The sequence below is a fragment of the Pocillopora verrucosa genome, chromosome 6, assembly GCF_036669915.1.
Source record: "Pocillopora verrucosa isolate sample1 chromosome 6, ASM3666991v2, whole genome shotgun sequence".
In the NCBI taxonomy this organism is placed as follows: domain Eukaryota; kingdom Metazoa; phylum Cnidaria; class Anthozoa; order Scleractinia; family Pocilloporidae; genus Pocillopora; species Pocillopora verrucosa.
This window is the reverse complement of record NC_089317.1, coordinates 9093707-9101758: the sequence shown is the minus strand read 5'-3', so window position 1 is coordinate 9101758 and position 8052 is coordinate 9093707.

Below are 8052 nucleotides of genomic sequence, written 5' to 3'. Positions count from 1 at the left end.
ATTGATGTCACATTACATTTTTCAAAAAAAGTAAGATTTACGTCCTGTGAATATCGACTTTTATGCTGATTGATTATACCTATGTGGTCCTCAAATTCGTTAAGATTGAATAATCCTAGGGAATTATGTTGGCCTGCAATGGAGGGAATTTACTTCAAACACTGCTCTGTTATAATTACATAGAGTGAAATCCCTTTTCGACAATCGGTGCTTGATGTTAATGAGTAGCACGGATACAGGGCAGCTGTATAAAAATGGTGATGCAGATGAAGTAACTAGTTATAGCAGTTAACCATATGCCCTGCAGATAAAATCTGGATTCAAAGACTTAAGCCCGCTGTGGGTATCCTGTCAGTTCGCCAACACAACAAACTCGCCATCACAAAACACAACACTAAACGCCACCGGCGGCGATTTACCTTTTTCGTTATGTGTAGCCTGTCGTATGAAAGTTACATTAAACGAAAGCTAAGGTAAAGCAGTATATTGCGAAAAGGAAAAGGGCCTCGGAATTTATGGGTAGCCTCTCAATTCGGAAATGTAAACCGTTAAGTGAAAATCGCCAGCGATGGCGATTTGACTTTCAGTGGTGGCGAATTGACCGTTAACCCCGCTGTGAAGGCCGTTCACGACTATTACCATCCAGAATTTACTATGTTATATTTATGAGTCAGATCACCTTGATACTGATTTGCAAGTGAATTTGAAATTTGGAAGTGAACGCCCATGAAAACTCAGTCGCCCTTCCTTGCTTCATTTAATCGCCTCCTATTAGAGGAGAGGTCTTGCTTGAGTTTTACAGCTTTTACATTTAATACTCTGAGCGAAGGGATGACCTTGAAAGATGATGTGAAATTAAAATGGTAACCGGTTACACTTACAACATTTTCGATGACTGTAAGAAAAATTTCTTGACAACAACTTCACCTCCGATTCTTCTCAGAGTGATGCTCGTAAGGAAAATTGTCTGTATTTTAAATTACCGTATATCGGTCCTATTTCCTTCACAACGCAAGGCAGAATTTAGAAATTAGTAAGCACATTTTGCAGTGACCTTTGCATTAAGGTGGTGTTCACCCCATCTAAAATTAAGAGTTGGCTTGGGTTCACGGATCCTATCCCTGTGGGTTTACGATCGCGAGCTACTTATCAGTTTTCAAGTACAGGCTGTAGCGCCTGTTATGTTGGTGAAACCAACAAGAACGTCGCCATCTGCGAACATCTCTCCTCTGACAGACATTCCCACGTCTTTAAGCACCTGAATGGTTCTGAAATTGTCGCTCCCTTTGTTCAGAAGATTGTATTAAAATTCTGGACTCTGCTTCCACAAGCTTCCAATTGAAAATCAAGGAAGCCATGCACATCCATGGAGAGCAGCCGTCTTTAAATTCACAGGTCAAACATCCTATCCCTTTATCCCTTCTTAGCTTAAGTAGCTTCACTTTTTTTTCTGTTTAATTGTTCTTGTTAACATTACACTTTGCCATACTATTCATTTCATAATTTCATTTTGTTTTCTCATTATACAACTGACGATGGATGATGTTTCATCCGAAACATGTTTTGCCTTCATTAAAAAATATTGGCAAAATGAACTTCAAAAGCATCGCGTGGTTCATGAGAGCGATATCTTACTTCGTGCTGCTGCGAAGCCTTGACATATATATATATATATATATATATATGTATATATATAGATATATACATATATAGATATAGATATATAGATATAGATTGATTATCCCTCTACACACAAAGCGCTATATATATGTATGCATATATTATACTCAAAAGTTAGTTGTTGGTTAATAGTTTATCAAATTATCAAAAAAAAAAACACGAAATTAGGAGATCCTCGCAGCTAAGAACACTACAGAACCAGTAGTTGAAAATAGTTTGAACTCATGACCTCTGCGATACCGGTGCAGCGCTCATCTGATGAGTGAGTAATTACGAAATATATATAAATATATATAAATATATATAAATATATATATATATATATATATATATATATATATAACTAACTGCAGACAGTACTGTTTCGGCCTTCTGGGCCTCATCAGTGCAGTGCTGATACTAGGATGGAGGTAAGGCTATATAGCCACCCCAAGTGATCTCACACATGTGGTATCATCTAAGCCATGCCAGAGTGCTCAAACTAGAAAAACTAGTGAGCATGCATATATATATATATATATATATATATTATATGAGTGAGTGAATTTTCCTCATAATATTAATGAGCATTTGGTAAACATACATGAACATCTTTGTCCGTATCCGTGGATTGTAATCTGAGGAGGACTTGAAATTTACGGCATAGCCAGCGGTCGAAAATTTCAAAGTCGTTTTAAAGTTGTTAGCTGAGAATGCCACGTAGGAACGGGTCTAGATAAAGGGTGCATATTTTAATTAAGCAATATAATGTGCTTGTGCTTGAAAACTTACGGAATAGAACCTTTAATGACGTGGCCCATAAATGCTATGAATGTACTGAATTTATCCTTTTTTTTTTTTTTTTCTTTCTGAAAGGCTTCCTAAACACAGAGCGAAGGAACAATGCCCCTGCTTTGACAATCGGACAGGATATGACATGTTTTTTCTATTTTTTTGGTAAGTTGACCTTTTGACATGCATAGTGATGAAGCAAATCATAAACTAAATATATCAACTTTTCCTACCGGTAGAGCAACCAGCAAGAAATAATATTAGCTTACCATGAAGAATTGGATCGTACTTTTCGTCAATGCTTTAATTCCATCCTTAGCATTTGTCCCTTGCGCAGGTATGATGATATATTTTTCATAGATAAACATAATTTTCAAATTTGAAAAGAGAACTGAAAGAAAGAATCCTTAACTGAGATATAACAGCTGCGTCACGGGAATGAGAAGTGCTTTGCTTTGCATAAAGGGAAATTGAATTAGCATAATGAGAGCATAATGGCGGTCACGTTTTGCTGTAGCTCCAAGGTTCAAAGAGGTTTTCTACTTTTAGGCTTGGTTTTAACACATCTAAATGTCATCCATAATGCAGCTAAGTATCCTCTTCATCAGTACACTACCTTGATTGTACCAGAAACACTAAGTACTGCAATTGAGGGCGTTATTTGTCTTCGGACTCCTGCCGGCGACAACAACTTCAAGCCCGCGACTTCTGGCGGTTTTTGTAAACGCAAGGGTTCCTGGAGTTCATGCAGAGTTTTGTACTATGCAAACTCTGTGGCTACTACACAGATACTTTTACTTTCTGGTGATGTAGAGTTAAATCCGGGATGGCGAGGCATATCTACGGAAGGTGAAGATTATTTACTCAACTTTGCGAGTGAAATCAACCGTGGCTCAAATAATTTCAGTATAGCACAATTGAATGTTCGAAGCTTGAGGAATAAGATGGATGAAATCAAACTATTACTTAAAGTGTGTCGTTTCGACATTTTAGCAATTACCGAAACATTTTTAGACGCGAGAATATCGAACAAGCAACTACATGTGGATAACTATAAGATTGTTAGAAGGGACAGAAATACGGGACAGGATGGAGGTGGCTGCTTGATTTACATTGCGAGCCATATTTGTTATTCAAGGCTCAAATCCCTAGAGCCCCCTGATGTTGAATTAATCTGGATCAAAATTATGCATAATTCGTCTGCGTTGATATTAGGAAATTGTTATCGACCTCCTTCTGACTTCCAGTTCTACTAACGATTTTGTGACTGTCTGGAGAAAATGTGGCTTAGGCACAGGAATGTGGTGCTTGTCGGTGATTTTAACTCGGACTATTTTCGTAGCTACAAGGGTGTTACATCATACGCCGGTAGAAGATTACAAGATATACTCCAGCAATTCAGCTATAGCGTAATGAACGATAGGAGCCAGCCAACAAGAGTTACAAGTGAGACAAAAACACTGATTGACTTGGTTATTACCAGCAAGCCGGAGATTATCAAAGGAACTATTAAAACAACTGAGTTGGGAATCTCAGATCATAAGCTGGTTCTTGCTACAATATGGTCCAAAATAAAAAGGCCGCCTCCAAAGATAGTCAGGGCCCGCACCTTCAAAAGATTTGATCAAGCTACTTTTGTGAAGGATAACGAGAGTGCCCCGTGGTCAGTATGTTCAGTGTTTAACGATCCAGACGATTGCTATTGGGCGTGGTTACGCATATTCAAAGATATCTGTCAGGTGCATGCGCCTTACAGGGAAGTTAAAATTAGGAGCGTCTCGGTACCTTGGATAACACCGCAAATACGGCACTTGATGAATAAACGTTTCAAAATGCTTAAAATGGCACAACGTCTGGGTGATCCAGACCTGTGGGCTGAGTATTCGGAGTTGCGGAATAGAGTGACACGGGAAGTGAGGCTTTCTAAGAGCAGATACTATTTGGAACTGTTCAATGAAGTGAAGGATTGTAAATCCTACTGGAGACTGGTAAAAAATGAGACAAACGGCAAATCGATTACCCCGATATTAGGGATCAGGAATGCGGATGGAAAAGTTGTCACCTCCGATCTGGACAAAGCGAACATACTTAATGAACATTTCTCAACTATAGGCGAAAAACTGGCCAACGAATTGCCGAATACCAACTCGACACAAAGTAACGTTCATGTATCTACCGTCGCGCCTTGTGTTATGAACATAAATTTATCGCAGGAGGTTATTGTTAGTTCGATGGCTAAGTTGAGAGCCGATAAAGCCTCTGGGCCCGACAGAGTTGCTCCAAAACTTTTAAAGTTTGCCGGTGACTCAATTATTCCATCTTTATTGTCTGTTTTTCAAATAAGCGCCACCTGCAACAGTGTACCGGCTACTTGGAAGGCTGCAAACATCTCAGCTCTCTATAAAAGTGACGATGAAACCGTTAAGCAAAATTACAGGCCTATCTCGCTATTAAGTGTACCAGGAAAACTGATGGAGTCTATGGTGGCGTCAACTATTACCACGCATGTCACTGAACAAGGACTTGGGAACCCTCACCAGTGGGCGTATAAAAAAGGTCATTCCACCGAGCTGTTGTTAGTGAAAATAACGGATGACTGGAGACAAGCGATCGACAAGAAACATGTTGTAGGCGTGGTTTTTGTAGACTTTCGTAAGGCGTTTGACGCAATTCCCCACTCCATTCTGCTCCGAAAACTTCAAAGTCTTGGTGTAGCTGGGGACTTGTGGTGTTGGATAAGAGATTACCTCTCTGGAAGAAAGCAAGTAACGGCGATTAATGGGTGTCAATCTCAAGCTATGCCAGTTACTTTTGGTGTACCTCAAGGGTCGGTGCTGGGCCCTACCCTGTTTTCCATCTTCTGTAATGATCTGCCCAATATCAATGAGGGAATAGATGGTGACCCACAGCTTCACATGTACGCAGACGATACCACCGTCTATGTCTCAGCTCCGACCTATGATCTGATGGCCTCTAAGTTGAATGAAGTACTAGCAAGGCTATATACATGGTGTTGCGAGAACTGTCTCACTCCACATCCCACCAAGACGGAATATATATTGCTTGGTGGACGCGGAAAATTTACTGGGCCAAAACAAGCTATTAAGATAGGTGATTATGTTGTCGGGGAGGTTGTTTCTGCAAGATGCCTAGGTGTTCAGATAGATGATGCTCTTAAATGGGATCATCATGTATCGGAATTAGCTAAGTCATATACGCAGAAGTTGAATTTACTTAAATCCTTGTATTTCCTTCCTATACAGGCAAGAATTGATTTCTATTTTAAGGTTATCCTGCCGTCTGTGACATATGGTATGTTAGTTTGGGGCTCTTGTGGTCGAGTATTTTTCTCAAGCTTAGAATCTATACATGTTAGAGCGGCGAAAATAATATTTAACTTGGATTGGTGTACTCCAAGCAAGGAGGTTCTTGCCACAGTAAAATGGAATACCTTAGAGATTATGTATGAGAAACGATTACTAATCTTAGCGCATCAGGCTTATTATAATCTTTTGCCACGTCCTATGAGCCGTCACTTTGAAAAGTATGTAAGTAGCTACGACTTCAGGAGGAAAATGACATTTAAGTTACCTAGACCTAAGACCGATATGGTCAAGAAATCATGCTCATACAAGTCAATTACTCGGTGGAACGCTCTGGAAAATCAAATGAGATCAATTCAAGACGTTGACGCTTTTAAAAAGTCACTCAAGTGTATTTTTAAGCCACGTATGTTATAATGATGTACTATGTAGAATTTTTATTGTTGAAAATATGTAGAAATCTTACACTAGTCTTCTTATAATTAGTTAGGAATTTAGTTTTATTGGATTTAGTTAGGAATTTAGTTTTATTGTCCGTACACGACCACATCAGCTTTTGCTGAATTTTTTATCGTGTTTAAATAAATGCTGTTGTTGTTGTTGTTGTTGTTGTTGAATTACCAAATTTTGAATTTAAACGTTAAGTGAAAGAATTTCCATTTAGAGAGAGTTAAGGGATGACTTTACATACTTTGTATTCATTGGAAACATGAGTTACTCGTTCACTTGCATTTTCTGTGCAATCTTTTTGCGTGAAAGACATCTCTTGCCGATATTTTGTTTGTTCTACAGCTCAAAGTGAACGAGTCTCCCATGAAAACAAGCTAATTTACTTCCCGGGATATAATGATCGACGGCAATCGAAATGTAACATCCTTAGAAACCGGCTGCACGAGCAGAGAAACTTGGAACACTTGTCTCTATTCATCTATTTAGAACTCAGGTAACAAATCGACTACAATTGCTGGTTTTCAGTGTCACGCCATTCAAAATAGATCAAAATAAAAAATAAAAACCGTTCAATCGATTTAGTCTAGAATCTGGAAATAGAAAGAAGCTAGATATGTAAAGACTCTCGCCAAGATTCAGGTCACAGCAATTTTTCTTACGGAAGATATGAGGAGAAACGTTTTTCCCAAATTTATAGAGATTTGTATGGAGCCGCCATGCTGGTGCCCACCTAGATGGGCACCAACATGGCGGCCGGAAACCAGCAGAAACATCTGTCACTGAGTTTTGCTACAAAAGCGTGAATTTATCTCTCTAAGAACTCATAAACGTAACAATAATACTTTATTCTAATACAAGAACTGTTCAGATAGCTGAATTTCCCTAAATAAGTCACCTTTTAAACCAACATAACAGCTCTCTCGCTCGTCATGTAAAGGCCACGTGACGCAAAAGCTTAGAAATTCAAGAGTAGTCTATCACTAAACCAAGAACCCATTTGGAGTGAAAATTTGTCTGAATATTAGTTTTTAGCTGCTCTAATACATCATGAAAGTAAAATCTCAGGAGGATCAATAGTTCTGAAGTCTGAAATTTAGTGACGTCACGTGAAAACCAGCAATTTTTCATTGTCTATGAACTTCATGATCAAAGAAATGATGTCAACAATGTCTAAAACTAAATTGGAACCACTCGGCTGTGCCTCGTGATTCCTTTAAGTTGACGCCATTTTCATGAAAAATTAGGTTATAGACATTGATGGAATATTAACGTCGATTTGTTTTTCATGTTAGCATTAAAATTTTTTTATGCCAGCTTTTAAGCCAAAGTTTTCGAAAAATCACGCGTGCGTGACGTGATCGATCGTTACTTTGTTGTTGGCGCAGTCTTTGATGGCTTATATAAATTGTGTTGTTGATGACCTCTGCAATGAAATACTAATAAGAAATGGATGACAATAGACTCTGCTACCCAGAATCGTTTCTATCGCCCTCTTAGTTTTAATTTTTCGACCGGAGCATCAATTTCCCATATTTTTCTCTTGAAACCAATCGCAAATGGTTTAAATCATATGCGTTCGCGGACAAAAGTATGTGTGCCACGTATTAAGAAGTAAAAACCTTGCTGTAGCTTCACTGACAAAAGGGAAAACTAGAAGTAAGTGACTTTTCTGTGAAAATAACTTCCGCTAAGATTTTCGAACTGTCGTTCATCAACACACACAACAGCCCTTTTAAAATTTAAATTTCCGCCCCTCTCTCCAAAAAGCAGTCATGCGAAATATACGTGTAATCACCTCACACACAGTTGTCACGAAACAAAGATGAGT